Raw genomic sequence first — 16,954 nt, forward strand, 5'->3', positions numbered from 1 at the left:
CTATTTTGTTTTTGGTAAAATCGAAGAAACAAACTAAATAAAGATCTTAAAATCGTTCGTTAGCAACACGTAGGAGAAAATTTCCTCAAGTGCATTATTCTAGAGTATCAAAGCTTCTCATAGCCATATCCTTCATTTGCTAGAAAATAATTTGCCTCCCTCCAGACATGTTTATTCGTGGCCTTGTTAGCCTTTAGCAAATATTGACAATATTCAATAATTAATAGGTTTAAGTATTGTATGTTGTATATGTTGTATGTGTATATTATTTAGGCCAAAGTCATAGATGGACCGCTGAACTTGTTCTAATTTTTTATTTAGACCCCTCAACTGAAACGTTAACCATTTGAACCCTCGAACATAAGATAAATTGTGCCATTTGAACCTCTCGTACCAGTTGGGCACACGCGTGAAGCTCACTGCTTTAAATAGAGCGTGAGAGACCAAATTTCTTCTTTTTTAAAAATTTTAATCATTAAAAATTATTTAAACAAAAACTCTATTTAAATAATTAAAAAAAAATTGAAAAACCCAACCCATCCTCTCCGATAGCCCCCTCACCGCCGCAACTGCCTCTGCCGCTACTGCCGCCGCTGCCTCCTCCGCCGCCGTCGTCGCTTTTTTTTTTTTAATTTCTAATCATTAAAAATTAATTTTAACAAAAACTTTCTTTTAAAATCTATTTAAATAATTAAAAAAAATTGAAAAACCCAACTCATCCTCTCCGATAGCCCACCTCGCCGCCGCAGCTGCCTCCTCCACCGCCGCCGTTGCCTTATTTTTTTAAATTTTAATCATTAAAAATTAATTTTAACCATTAAAAATTAATTTTAACAAAAACTCTATTTTAAAATCTATTTAAATAATTTTAAAAAAAATGAAAAACCCAACTCATCCTCTCCGATAGCCCACTTCACCATCGCCACTGTTGTCGCTGCCTCCTCCGCTGCTCCACTTCAAAATCTATTTTGAGGAGGCAGCGGCGGCAGTAGCGGCAGAGGCAGCTGCGGCGGCGAGAGGGCTCTCGAAGAGGATGGGTTGGGTTTTTCAATTTTTTTTAATTATTTAAATAGATTTTAAAATAGAGTTTTTGTTAAAATTAATTTTTTTCGTTGACATGGCTTTTTAAAAAACAAAAAAAACAGGTAACATGACATGGCTTATTTTTATTGGTCTATTTTTTCATGTCACAACAAGTGAGCTTCACGTGTGTGCCCAACTGACATGAGGGGTTCAAATGGCACAGTTTATTTTATGTTCGAGGGTTCAGATGGTCAATATTTCAGTTGGGGGTCTAAATGAAAAATCAGGACAAGTTCAGGGGTCCATCTATGACGTTGGCCTATTATTTAATTTGATATTGAATAACGTTTTTTCAAGTTCAACCCAATGTTTAGCTAAGAATGACAACTCTATCATGTTTCTGTATCAATTAAGGTTAAATTTCACAAAGCCAACAAGTCGAATGTTCTGAGTTGCTCATGTGAAACAACTCCAACAGATTTCCTGTTTCGTTTAAATTGGATATTACTACTTATAATAAGTGGGAATCTAAAAATTTTATAGTCATTTAGTTAGATTCTAACTAAAAGGTGTCTCTTCCAAATTCAACCTTTTAATTGTTCTTTATTGCTTATCTACTTGAGAGAGTGATGTGGAGTGTATTATAGCTTCTTTTATATGAATCGTTTTTCTCCTACTATATATTACTTTATTGTCTTAATAGTTTTTTAAAAATTTGTTAGTAAATTTAAAATATGTTTCTGTTGGACATTTTCTATTTAAAAATACTTTTGCTTGTATTCTCAAATGTCTCTTACATAGATAAGTTAACTATTTAAAATATGTCATCCCCTTTAATATATATATATATATAGACGCATTAGCCTCAATAACCTATAAATCCTTAAAGTCGTTCCAACTATAACTGATATGTATAATTAAAGAAAATAACATATTTTATGCTTGTGTACCTAAATATTACATAATTTTTAGTTTTCCAAACAATAGTAATACTTCCTCCGTCTCAATATAAGTGTCTTAGTTTGACTAGGCACGAAATTTAAGAAATAAACGGAGACTTTTAAATCTTATGGTCTTAAATCAAAGATATGTGTAGTTTTTTAAATCTAGTGGTCTAAAACTTGCCAAAACTTACTAAATATAGAAAGAGACTCTTTTTGGAATAAATAAACAAGGAAAGTAAGACACTTAAATTGCGACGGAGGGAGTATCAAACAATTGTAACAAAAGAGAGCAATCATATTTAAGATTTTTTAGTTTTTTTTTTTTTTGTGGGGGTGGGGTTGGGTGGGGGGGGTTAAAAAAGGATTAGGCAGTGCTTGTTTAGCATAGGGACACATGATTATATTAAGCATGAAGCATTGAAGCTTTATTTTTGTTTAAAAAATGATTATAATGTACATTTTATAAAATAATGTGCCACTTATAAACTAGCAAAAGGAAAAAAATGCCATTTCCTCATCACATAAGTTTTGGAAAGCAAAAGGATTTAATTATATTAAGAAAAGTCATTAATTCTCTTCATATTTTCATTGTAATTTGTATATCTTATCTTAAATGAAAATAACATCTACTAACATCTCATTATAAGAATAAATGTAGCATTTATAATTGATGTCTCTTGAACCAAATTGTTTTTCTTCTTTTTGAAAGAAAGCATTATAGTTCATAATGGAAGTTTTTAATCACACAGATGTTACAGCTAAGTTGGATTTCAAAAAATTTCCAAAGTCTAAATCTAAATAAAATTTAGTAAATAAACAATGCTAAAATGAACTCTAAAATAAGGACAAAAAAGTCTTTATTCAATTTTTAAATACTTTGGGTGCAATTTTAATTTATGGAGAGCCTTTAGTTTTTAGGAATTTGCAGAAAAGGTCAAACTAATCTTTCAATAACTTAAAATCACAATGAGTAAGAAAAAAAGTAATTGCAAATTTAATTTTAATATTAATTTTGGACCCGGGCTTAGCACGGGCCAAATAACACTAGTGTAATAAACAAAGACAATATGAGTACTAACAATTGTGAATTAAGAGTGGAAATTTCGACAAGAAAATAATTGTAAACTCATGAATTAAATAATGTGGGCGGGAAGTGGCGTGCCTTCACCTAAACACAAAGGTCGTCTTATGTAATAAACAAAGACAATAATGAGGACTACTTTATGCAAGTTACCAACGAAGAGGTGGCTTAATTAGTAAGGATAAAATAATTTGTTGAGAGACTTGGTTCAACAAACAAATGTACTTTAATTTGTTGAAGGCTTTTGGTTCGATTTTCCTCCCAATTGTTCCTCTTGATATCTAAATTAGTCCTCATTATGCTCTGTTCCTGAACCACTTAACCTTAATTATCTAATGCTTGTGACCCTCTGTTTGGTCGTTTAAGTGTGAATTTGTATTAGTAATAGAGTCCGTGAATTTTTTATACCGAATATCAGATAGTGTAATTGGGGAATTCACTTAAATATACACTTTGGCCATCTAGTTTATCAAATATGGCCAAAGTATATACTGCCTATACACTTTGGTTGTATAGGTATGTATATCATATGTATATTTAGTATAGTTTATACACTACCTATACACTGTGTACATATTTTGTAAACTAGATGGCCGAATGGTATTTGACTGTAAATTTTCCTTTAAACATAATGACATCTTAGATGATATATGATCATTAGTCACTCTCCCATGCGTAAGCACAACGACATCTTATAGATGGCATATACATATATTGTGTGTGTATATATTATCACCTTGGAAAAAGACAATGTCCATATGCATCAGAATATTAGTGGATCCAACTCCGAATCTTAATTTATCTTAATTTAACCTTCCTACTTCTCTAGAGACCTATATAATATATATATATATATATATATATATATATATATATATATATATATATATATATATATATATATAAAGCCTCCTGATCAGGACAAGACTAGTATTTCAACATTGGCCGTAGAAACGTCTTGGCATTTACAAAGCAGTTTCTTTGAATATATATATATATATATGGTCATGACTCATGAGCATACCCAAATTATAAAAGAAAAGAAATATTGTCTCTGTCCCAATTTATACGATGTACTTTCCTTTTTATTCTGTTAAAATAAGAAGGTAGAATACCTACAAACCGCCTGGAACTTGGCACGTTTTATTCATGATTTATAACACTTTCCTTCCCGCTGCCTTTATATGAGATGATTTGCAATTACACAAATATCTATGAGTTGTTTTCCATCACAAGTATGTCTTTTCTTAAACGCTCAAACTTGGTGACCAAGGAAATGATAACTACGTACGCTCTGGTGTTTTCTATCTCTATATATAAGAGGCCATATATCATTTAGTACTGAACAAACCATTCACATACTCTTCAATTGCTGTTGTACTCCTATTAATCTCAAGATGATGCAAGATGTTTGGACTCAGTTGGGTCCAGCCATTGCAACAATCATGTTCTCCTGGACCATGTACCAGAACTATTTTCCTCACGAACTTCGTGGTCTTATTAGGAGGTATACGGATAAAATCGTGAGCTATTTCTACCCTTATATGCACGTAATTTTTCATGAGTATGAAAGTGAGGAGTGGTTCGAGCGGAGCAAAGCTTACGTAGCAATCGAAAGGTACGAGCAAGAATTCTTGCACACAAGCTAAGCGCCTCAAAGCCAACACGGTGAAAGATGGTCAATCTCTTATCCTAACCATGCATGATTATGAGGAGATAACCGATGAATATAAATATGAGAAGGTTTGGTGGATTTCGAGCCAATTAGCAGCCAACAAACAGACAATTGCTTTGTGGAAGGAGGATGACAAGAGTTTTTGAAGCTCAAATTTCACAGAAAGAATCGCGAGCTTATCACAGAGTCATACTTGAAGTATGTGTTGGATGAAGGGAAGGCGATATCTGTGAGAGAACGACAGAGAAAGTTGTACACAAACAATAAGGGAGAGACAAGTGGTGGGTACAGCTATAGGGGGTGGAGGATGTGGAGTGGAGTAGTGTTTGAGCATCCATCAACATTCGATACTCTGGCCATGGATCCAAACAAGAAGCAAGAGATTACGGATGATCTCGAAACATTCAGCAAGTCAAAAGACTATTATGCAAAGATTAGCAAGGCGTGGAAGCGCGATTATCTTCTTTATGGTCCTCCAGGAACGGGTAAATCTAGCATGATTGCTGCTATGGCTAATTTCTTGCAATCTGATGTCTATGATCTTGAACTGACATCGGTTAAGGACAATATTGAGCTACGAAAATTGCTCATAGACACTACAGGTAAATCTATTATTGTAATTGAAGACATTGATTGTTCCCTTGACCTTACGGGTCAAAGAGAGAAGAATAAAAAGAAAAACAAGGAACATAAAGAAAAAAATGAGAAAGACGCCATCAAGAAGAAGATTAAAAGAGGAGAGGAGAAAGAAAAGCAAAGTGAGGTAACTTTATCCGGACTTTTGAACTTCATTGATGGTCTATGGTCAGCTATTGGTGGTGACCCTGCTCTAATTCGGAGGGGGAGGATGGATAAACATATTGTGCTATCCTACTGTTGCTTTGAGTCCTTCAAGGTGCTTGCAAATAATTATCTTGACGTCGAATCTCATGTTCACTTTCCTGAGATTCGTCGGTTATTGGGGGAAACTAATATGACTCCTGCTGATATTGCTGAGAATTTGATGCTTAAGTCTTCGAAGGAAAATGCAGACACTTGCTTGGAGAGATTGATTAAAGCTCTTGAAACTGCAAAGGAGGAAGCAAAGTTGAAGGCTGAGAAAGAAGAAGAAGAAGAAGAGAGAGCAAAGGCTGAGATGGAGAAGGAAGAGAAGGAGGAGAAAAAGAAAGAATTAGCAGCTACTGAAGAAGCCAAGAATGCTGATGGTGTAAGCGAAAAAGAGAAGTCAGAAAGTAATGGTGCTAAGGAAAATGGTGATGTTAGGCAAAGGTTGATTTCGGTAAGGAAATAATGGTCATGAGTATGAAAGTGAGGGGTGGTTCGAGCGGAGCAAAGCTTACGTAGCAATCGAAAGGTACTTGAGCAAGAACTCTTGCACACAAGCTAAGCGCCTCAAAGCCAACACGGTGAAAGATGGTCAATCTCTTATCCTAACCATGCATGATTATGAGGAGATAACCGATGAATATAAATATGAGAAGTTTGGTGGATTTCGAGCCAATTAGCAGCCAACAAACAGACAATTGCTTTGTGGAAGGAGGATGACAAGAGGTTTTTGAAGCTCAAATTTCACAGAAAGAATCGCGAGCTTATCACATAGTCATACTTGAAGTATGTGTTGGATGAAGGGAAGGCGATATCTGTGAGAGAACGACAAAGAAAGCTTGTACACAAACAATAAGGGAGAGACAGGTGGTGGGTACAGATATAGGGGGTGGAGGATGTGGAGTGGAGTAGTGTTTGAGCATCCATCAACATTCGATACTCTGGCCATGGATCCAAACAAGAAGCAAGAGATTATGGATGATCTCGAAACATTCAGCAAGTCAAAAGACTATTATGCAAAGATTGGAAAAGCGTGGAAGCGCGATTATCTTCTTTATGGTCCCCCAGGAACGGGTAAATCTAGCATGATTGCTGCTATGGCTAATTACTTGCAATATGATGTCTATGATCTCGAACTGACATCAGTTAAGGACAACACCGAGCTAAGAAAATTGCTGATAGATACTAGAAGTAAATCTATTATTGTGATTGAAGACATCGATTACTCCCTTGACCTTACGGGTCAAAGGGAGAAGAATAAGAAGAAAGACGAGGAAGATAAAGAAAAAGATGAAAGGATAAAATTGTTAGGCTGAATCCGGTGAGATCCAGATACTTGTACTGCACGTGTTCCGATCCTAGTAGAAAAAGGATTTGGTGAACCGTTTTTTAAGATGAAATTTATTAAAAGATGTTTGTGTATCAGTTAAAATTAAGTAATATAAATGATAATAAGTAATATAAATGATAATTACATAAGAGATCTTCTTAATACTTTTGAGTTGTAAAAGCATTCAAATTAGAATTAGTGTACCTGTCTTCGCAATTTACATCTTCTACCTCTTCATCCCTCTCGAAAATGAACAATTATTGAATGACATGTCTATTACCTATTGGCTTTAACCACTGCTCTACTCTTTCTTTAAGGATTGATAATGATACAACTGCTATGGAACTTCTCTTTTCCATTGCATGCACTTCTAAAATTTTAGAAATGACTGTAATACCTGATACATTCTTCTGGTTTGGATGCAGCAACCATATTTTTAGATTGCAGTCCACATTTTGCCCAGCGCATTCCAACGAACTAGCACTGCAGTGTTTAGCTAGTAAGCGTTGCAGTGCCGAGTACCAAATTCAGTAAATTTGTATGAAATCAAATGATAATGAAGATGCAAACTGAAATAGGCCCTTAAACTTGGCCTCAACTGGCAATTATGCCCTCTAACTTTGGGTGTGCACAAGTAGGCACCTCAACTTGTGCACAAGGACTATATCACATTGGTGTTGACAAGTTAGGAGCCAGCACTGCAGTGTTTAGCTAGTAAGCGTTGCAATGCCGAGTACCAAATTCAGTAAATTTGTAAGAAATCAAATGATAATGAAGACGCAAACTGAAATAGGCCCTCAAACTCGGCCTCAGTTGGCAATTATACCCTCCAACTTTGGGTGTGCACAAGTAGGCGCCTCAACTTGTGCACAAGGACTATATCACATTGGTGAAGTTAGGAGCTGTTAGGAAGTTATGTTTACAGTTTAGTCCTTACTTCAGAATAGTTTTCATTTAAGTCCCTTTCAAAGCTCTAGATTGTTAGCATATAAAAATCACAGTAAATCGTAGGTGTGGGATGTGAGGAATGAAATTACACCTTATGGTCTCTTTCTTTTCCCATCTTCAATCTTATTTTCTGCAAATCCGCCATGGTTTAGTCCACCAAGGGTTACAGTTGCCACACTTCCTCAGTTTCCGCAACTTTCTCAGTTTCCCCACAACTGATTGAACTTGATAAGCATCCGCATTTCCTGTCACTAATATTTTCTTCTCTATCCTATCAAGTGCAATAGCTTCTACCCCTGTTATATAGAATAAGACAACCAATATACATTGATGAATTAAAGTTATTTGGTGTTCTAAAACAAGTCAAGAGAAAATAAAGGAAAGAAAAGATAATCAGTCTAGTTAGTACCTGGGATACCGCATATAGCTCTAAATACCTTAAATACCTTTTCCTCACCGTAAATGTCTAATTTCAGCACCTTTTTCTGCAAGAAAACAAAGGAGAAAATCCTAGATATAAATGAGGCCATGAGTGTCATAAATTATGACTCATAATAAAGATAACAGTGAAAACAGTTCAAAAAGTTTAAGCCCCAAAAATTCTTGAGAACAAGGAGATTTCTGAAAGCTCAGAATCATGCAGAAAGCTCGCTGGCAGACTTCCAAATCTGAATAATAAAGTTTTAAACAAATTTCGAAACAAAAAGAAAAGGTAGTAAAAGGCAACTTATTATAGTAGGGAAAATGAGACTGAATGTAGTTAAGGTATTTTCTGAGTAGTGGTACCTTGCTTATGACGAGATTGAAAATAGTATTTTGCTAATCTTCAACTTGTGTTTCTTGGATATCCCTGGCTGAATTGACAACGGCCTCGTTGCAATTCTCTACCTCAATGTACTTTAGAGAAGAGATTTCCCCAAAAGAAGAAGGGATCTCCTTAAGATCCCGGCATCCACGCAAAATCAATTGTTCAAGGTTAGGAAAGGCATCATCTGCGACAATCCATTCATCAAAGAAAGCTAACCAAACTAGTTTCAAGACTTTAAGTTGAGGGAACTCGTCATTGCTCACTTTCCATTCCCTATGGTAGCCAAACTCAACGTAGTACAGTTTGAGTACCTCAAGGTTCTTCAGCTGAGCAATTTCTGATAAGTATCGAGGATCCAGGTAAAATCCAGATAGTTTCAGGCACTTGAGGTTTGGTGCGGAGATGCAAAAGGGGATGCATTTAAAGGGATCTTTTGAACGATAAATCTTTAGTATTTCAAGCGGTGTTGGAAAATCCAAAACATGGTACTGAGAGTATTCTAACTCACCCTCGACTTCGCATATCAGTTTTCGAAGATGAGGTGTTTTTCTCAACATCAGTTCCACATCCTCAAAACCAGAAAAATATGGAGTGGAAAGGGTTTCCAAATAAAAAATGTTACGGAGTTCTCGAGTAATGCTTCTGCTTTTCCTGTGCTGAAGTCGGGAATATGCAGATGTTTCAGTTTAACCATCTCCCAAACTGTATGAGGTAGTAGTAGCACGCAACGCTTCAGTTTAACCATCTCCCAAACTGTATGAGGTAGTGGTAGCACGCAACGCCGCAAGTATCTTCTACGTTTTAATATAAGAGTTTCAAGGTTCCAAAGATTGGATATGGTTGAAGGAATTGAATTCTGATCAATATGTGCGGAGAAATACCTCAAGTAAACAAGCTCAGTTGGAATAAAATCAATAACAATGTGGTGCTCCAAATCCAACACTTTTAGAAACTTGAAATTCTGTAAAATACGTGAAATTGCAAAAGTGCGTGAGGATAAGCGACGATGGGCAAAGTATGTTGCGTCCTTCTTGGAAAGTATAGAGCCGGCAAGTGAGCAAGAAGAGCTCCATTCTAGAAGATTATGCACTTCAGTAAAGGCCAAGCGAGCATACTGCTTGTAAGAGTAAACACATGAAGGATTGGCACTCTGATCCCTGTGAATATATAAATTAGCAAAACCATAGCATTGATTTTCAATTAGAACTTGAAATACTTGATTACTGTAAATATATATTTGTAAAATGATAGTAATTTTAACATATAACTTGAAATACTTGATTGATTGAATAAATAAAGTACCATTAATTAGCATATTACCGTTTTATCCATAGTAGAAAATTCTCCTCTCTTGCTTTTTCCTTGCAGAAGTCGAGCAATACATCATGAAGACGACATGCTTTGACCTTACCATCTGAACCAACCCTTTTAGCAACCATCACAAGATTTCGTCCAATAAGATTCTCTAAGTAACCTTCTGCTATATCCTCCAAACTCTTGCCTTCACAACTTTTGATAAATGTTTCTGATATCCATAACCTTGTCAACTTTGAGATGTTAATCACAGCGTCTTCAGAAAATGCTCCAAAATAAAGGAAGCAAGGCTTAAGATGAGAAGGTAAATCCTGATAACTTTGTTCTACAATGGCCTTTGAATCACTGCGAATGTGGACACCTAAATTGTCAGCCATTTTTTTCCAACATTCTTCTTTCTTTTCCATCTCTTTGAGAATACCAGCCACTAACGCAATTGAAAGAGGGAGTTGTTTACACATTTTTGCTATTCGTTTCCCAACATCTATTAGCAGAGGGGAACAACTTTCTTCACCAAACACTTTCTTTTCTAGCAACTTCCAACTTTCATCATCGTTAAACATACGAAGATGAAGGGGATCACTATGAACACTAGCATATTTGGCAACTTCATAATGTCGCGTTGTCAGAATGATTCTGCTTCTGTTATTGGCATCTGGAAAACAGCCTCTTAAATCATCCCAAGCACTATTTTGCCACACATCATCAACAAAGATAAGGTACCTTCTGGGCAATAAATATTTGCGAAGCATATCAGCTAATTCACTGGCATGAAGTTCTCTAAGTTCAGAACCCTCACCAATAGCATCACGTAGCAAGGCCAATAACAAGTCCTCGTACGAATATACTTGAGACACGCAACACTGTGCACAAATATCAAATTGAGAGACAACTAGCCTGTCAGAATAGAGTCTGTTGGCCAAAGTCGTCTTACCTAGACCCGGCATGCCGTGAATTGAGATGACATCTTGTCCTTTGGTTCCATTCAGTAGTTTATTTCTTAAATTTTCTATTACATCCTCAAACCCCACAATTTCGTCATTAATCCTTGGAGTCCTTGCCAAATGTGATGACGTACGAGCAGTGACAGTCTTCATTGTATCCTCAACCATGTTCTTTCCCTGAATCTCCGCTTTGATACTAGTCATCTCCTTTATGATATCCAGGAGCCAACGCTCGAGGCACCAATAAGGAACGCCTTTGTTTATACAAGCATCAACAACATATTCCACCTCATATGCTTTGCTAATCAATTGTGTAGCACAATCTTCAAGTCAACTTATTGTAAATAAGTTTGCTCTATTTGTTCCCTGTATGACTGTATCCATGTGACCCGAGATTCCTTTTCTTTGTACTGCATTCATATTAAATACAGAATCATTATTAATTAAGTAGATCATCTTTTCATTTCACATGGGTATAGGTAGATCTAAGTACACAAATTTTAAGAGAGCTGTGAATAATAATGAATCAATGAGCTTGGTACATTTGTACGTTATTAAATCATCAAGTTGAAGGATTTGGAAACAGTGGACTTGAAATGTTGAAGACACAGACATTGCTTTTAATTTGGCCATTTTTCAACTCTGATGTTTCATATAGTAGAATACAAAAGCTAACCATGTGGTGTAGCGGATGTCACACCCCTTTTTCCAACCCCCGCGATAAACACACACGTTTTATTATTAGAAAGGGTTTTTCCAATTGAAGTGACGATTTTGAAAAGGGATTATTGATTTAAGCTAAGAGACTACTAACTGCAATTATTAACTGAACATACACAGAATGCATTTTTAACCTTTTGAATATGAAAATAAACTACCTTGTCAATTAAAAACCTAAAAATATATCAAAAACCATTTCACTGCAAACGTCCAATTAAACAAGAAGCCAAATAGTAAATGGGAATGGTCAAACTACTGTATTTTCATAACTTAATTGAAGCAAGGTCAGTTACCTTATTAACATAAAACTTAGTATTTCAAAAAAAAAGTTAACAAGTAGCTGAGACAACAAACGAAGCAAAATACTTAACAAAGAAGGAAAAAGAAGAAGACATTTGATGAGATAATAATTGAAATGGAAAAGATTGCACCTTTAAGACAAAAACCTCCTTGCTTTTATTAAAGAAAAACACTAGTTGTCCAGGTAGAGAAGAATACAACCAAATCCAGCGTTGAACATCTACTGTAAATAACACCACCATCGAAGAACCTCATCGGAAACGTCGACGCACTCGAAAAACTCAGCGGAACATTTTATAAGCTGAAAACTTCCTCAACTCCGACCAAAATAAACCTCAACAGAGGTGAAGATATGGTTGAAAAAGGTGTTTAAAACGCTGGTTTTTTGAAGTGGTTGAAAACTTGTTTGGTGAATTTGACAGCTACCTACGGAGGGTTGACGGTTCGCTGTCTTTCTGTTTCTTTTCTTCGCTGGGCATTGGCCATCATTTCAAATTATGGTGTAGGTATATATATTTATACTATATATAAGTGTCAATCTCAATTTTTGGTCGTTCTCACGTTACAAAAGATGAATTTTGATTGGTTGCTTACTTACACATGTCTGTTACTTCTTGCCTGTTCCATTTTTGACACAATCATCTATTTTTCTTCAGCCCACATGAGGTGGGCCCTACAATATTTTGTCTATTTTGTTTTAGCCCCTTGCTCCCTTTAATTTATATTATGAGTATCATATTTTTACTTTTATATTTAGTTCAAACAAATAGTAATTTTTACATAATCAAAAGAATATTAATGGAGTAGCTTTTTTCCTTCTTTCAAATTTACCCTTATTTAGATAAAAAAAAATTTAACATGACCAAGAAATTATATTAAATTGATACTATTTAATTAAGGATAATTTAGCGAAATCGTTCCTCACTCTCTCGGGATAAGTATTTATTTAAGGGGTGTGTCCTAGCTAATAACACCATATCATATGAACCGAGCGGAGTTTTAGTTTATCCTTTACATTATTTATCATTATACATTTTAGTAAAATTTAGTCAACTGTGGAGCCACATTTTGGTATCTTACGGGAGCATTATTAGATCTTAGATTACTCTCTCTTCATTTCAATTTATGTGGGACTTTTCATTTTCCGAGAGTTAATTTGATTAATCTTTGAAGCTAAATTAAATTACAGTCAGCTCATACCCAAAATCAATTTAATATTTTATGTTAAACTAAGATATTTAAAAATTATACAAAAGTACTATAATTACAATTTTAACTGGTGATTAATATTTTTAAGTATAAACTATATATGGAGAACCAAATTGATTCTTGAGGTTCATTTAATGAATTTAATTTTTTCCTTAATTTCATCTAACACTAAACTTAAATCACCACATTTAACTAACATAAACTCTTGCGGCATGAAGTATCATGAGTGAAATTAAAACCTTATAAATACCAAAAAAATCTATTTCAATCTATAAATAAGGAAATCATATAGCCAGAAATTCATAAAAACGTCAAAAAATTCAATTGATGATTTTCATCAAGTTGTAATTATTGTATATAATTTAGATCATGTTACTTTACAAAATATTGAGTCGCTTGCATCTCTTTGATAATTCTCCTGCCAGACTTCCTTCCCCATAAAAGAAATTTTGTTTAAAAATTATCTAATTAAGAGAAACTTTAAAAATTTAAAAGACTTATCCACAATACATATTTAACATGCCACTGGATTATATTAAATATGCAGTAAAAAAATATGACACAAATTATACTTCTTTAAAAAAAAATTACTATTTTTATATTTTAAATTTGGGCCCGGGCTTAGCACGGGCATCGTGTAACTAGTATATATATATATGTGGTTGTGTTTATATAATGATAATATATATATATATATATATATATATATATTATATTCAAAATACGATTAATATAATATTATAGTTTATGCTTTATATCTAAAATTTTATTTTATTCGTGTTTGTTAAGAAAATTTATTAATACTTTTTAAAAGAGAAGATTTATTTAAAAGAAAACTATTTTCTTCTCTTTGAGATAAAATAATAGCAATATTTAAGCATCAGTTGATACTTTCAATTTTAATTCGATTAATTTAAAACTGTAAAATACTTATTATTTTTTATCAAATTTTGATTTGGATAATTCTATTCAAGTTATTAAATTAATTTTACATGTTTGAAACGAAACAAAGTAGAAATTAATTTTCTATTTAAACGAAGAAATGCTATTTTTTAATTTTTGGTAAATATTCTCGATTTAACTCATTTTATTTGTCATGTTGTCTTTTGCATGATTTTTTAAGGAAACACGAATTAGAATTAGAATTTGACTAATTTATCTTATTCATTATTTGATCTTCATTTGATATTAATCTCTTTTCACATTTATTAGAGTAAGAATAAAAATAAAAAAGTAATTAAATTGTATGTTATTTTTTAAATATATATATTTTAAGTATATTTATTTTAGTAAACATAATAAATAAATGACATGACGGAATAGAAAATACAACAATTAAATATTTTGAAGAAAAGTAATAATATGAGGTCCATATATGCATGTAGCAATGAATCCACTATTATTGATTTGACGGGGATACTTTGGGAATTATATGAATATTGTTTGATTTTTTAGTATATGGGATGCACATTTTTTTTTTTTGACGTTGCCTTTTTTTTTTTAATATGGGGTCCATTTTTTTTCATGAGTGTGAAGAGGGTGGGTCCATTTTTTTTATGAGTTTGGGGAGGGTGGGGTCCAGCTTTTTTTTTTTTTTTTTTAAGAGTGACTGTCGACGAAGCATGGGTAAACCGATGCTTTTATATAGTAAAAAATAGAAATATAATAAAGTATTTCTATCTACGTTTTAGAAGAGTTGGTAATATAAAGTATAAAACGTCATTTTTTTGCCTTAAATAAAAAAGTGGGTGGGACCACGAAGGGTTTTTTTACACTTAAATAAAAAAATAAGACCGAACACGGACGACGATGTTGCCTCTATAAACTGGCTCTTCTATATAGTAGTAATAGTAAAGTAATACATATAATTTTTTTATCAAAATTTGATTTGGATAATTCTAATTCAAAATATTATATTAATTTTATATGTTTAAGATGAAACGAAGTAGAAATTTGATTTTCTATTTAAATGAAGAACTTCTATTTTTTAATTTTTAATAAATATTTTTTGTTTAACTCATTTTACTTGTCATGTTGTTTTTTATACGATTTTTAAGGAAACGTCAATTAGAATTATAATTTCACTAATTTATCTTATTAATTATTTGATCTCCATTTAATATTATTTTTTCTTTTATGATATTAATCTCTTTTCACATTTATTATAGTAAGGAAAAAATGAAAAAGTAATTAAATTCTATCTTATTTTAATATATAAGTATTTTAAGTATGTTGATGTACAATAATTTCATGTGCTCCCACTAATGGGTTGATACGCATGTGGCAATGAATCCATCATTATAGATTTAATTGTTTGATTTTCTAAGCACTTTTTTTTAACATTGTTTGTTTTTTTAATATGGGATTCATTTTTTTTAAATATTAGTTGTTGTTTAATATATACGGGGCCCACATTTTTTTCCCAAGAATTTGGATGTGGTGGGTTCCACTTTTTTAAAGTAATTAAATTCTATCTTATTTTAATATATAAGTATTTTAAGTATGTTGATGTACAATAATTTCATGTGCTCCCACTAATGGGTTGATACGCATGTGGCAATGAATCCATCATTATAGATTTAATTGTTTGATTTTCTAAGCACTTTTTTTTAACATTGTTTGTTTTTTTAATATGGGATTCATTTTTTTTAAATATTAGTTGTTGTTTAATATATACGGGGCCCACATTTTTTTTCCCAAGAATTTGGATGTGGTGGGTTCCACTTTTTTTTTTTTTAAATACTGGTTGGTGTTTAATATGGGCCATGAAGAACTTCTATTTTTTAATTTTTAATAAATATTTTTTGTTTAACTCATTTTACTTGTCATGTTGTTTTTTATACGATTTTTAAGGAAACGTCAATTAGAATTATAATTTCACTAATTTAGCTTATTAATTATTTGATCTCCATTTAATATTATTTTTTCTTTTATGACATTAATCTCTTTTCACATTTATTAGAGTAAGGAAAAAATGAAAAAATAATTAAATTCTATCTTATTTTAATATATAAGTATTTTAAGTATGTTGCTGTACAATAATTTCATGTGCTCCCACTAATGTGTTAATACGCATGTGGCAATGAATCCATCATTATTGATTTAATTGTTTGATTTTCTAAGCACTTTTTTTTTAACATTATTTATTTTTTTAATATGGGATTCATTTTTTTTTTTAAATATTATTTGTTGTTTAATATATATGGGGCCCACATTTTTTTTCCCAAGAGTTTGGATGTGGTGGGTTCCACTTTTTTTTTTTATTGCTCGATGTTATTTAGTATGGGGCCCACCCTTTTTTTTTAAGGGACAACGGACGACGAAGCATGGGTCTAAATCCATGCTAGACCCATGCTTTATATAGTTTTTTTTTATTATTGGATTCACCTTTTTTTTTTTTAATATTGCTTGATTCTATTAATATGGGGTCCATTTTTTTTTCCTGTGAATTTGGATGTGATGAGTTCGACTTTTTTTTTTTAATTGCTCGGTGTTATTTAGTATGGGGCCCACCCTTTTTTTTTTTGAAGGGACAACAGACGATGAAGCATGGGTCTAAACCCATGCTTTATATAGTTTGTTTTTTTATTTTATTTTTATTTTTTATATTGCTTGGTGTTGTTTAGTATGGGGCCCACCCTTTTGAACATTATTAGTTTACACTATTTTTATGCATTATATATATATATATATATATATATATATATATATATATATATATATATATATATATATATATATATATATATATATATATATATATATATATGTTCAAAACACGATTGATATAACATTGTAATTTGTGTTCCGTATCTAAAACTTTATTATATTAG

The 16,954-nt window shown here is 32.7% G+C and overlaps 3 pseudogenes; 2 read left to right on the forward strand and 1 right to left on the reverse strand.

The window, feature by feature from the left end:
* The first annotated feature begins 4,169 nt into the window (after nucleotides 1–4,169).
* LOC132639800 (AAA-ATPase At3g28580-like) lies at nucleotides 4,170–6,014 on the forward strand (annotated as a pseudogene).
* Nucleotides 6,015–6,144: 130 nt separating this feature from the next.
* LOC132642728 (AAA-ATPase ASD, mitochondrial-like) lies at nucleotides 6,145–6,887 on the forward strand (annotated as a pseudogene).
* Nucleotides 6,888–7,019: 132 nt separating this feature from the next.
* Nucleotides 7,020–12,393, reverse strand: LOC132641559 (putative late blight resistance protein homolog R1A-3; annotated as a pseudogene).
* Nucleotides 12,394–16,954: the final 4,561 nt, after the last annotated feature.

Source organism: Lycium barbarum, chromosome 5 (assembly GCF_019175385.1).
Source record: "Lycium barbarum isolate Lr01 chromosome 5, ASM1917538v2, whole genome shotgun sequence".
Lineage (NCBI taxonomy): Eukaryota > Viridiplantae > Streptophyta > Magnoliopsida > Solanales > Solanaceae > Lycium > Lycium barbarum.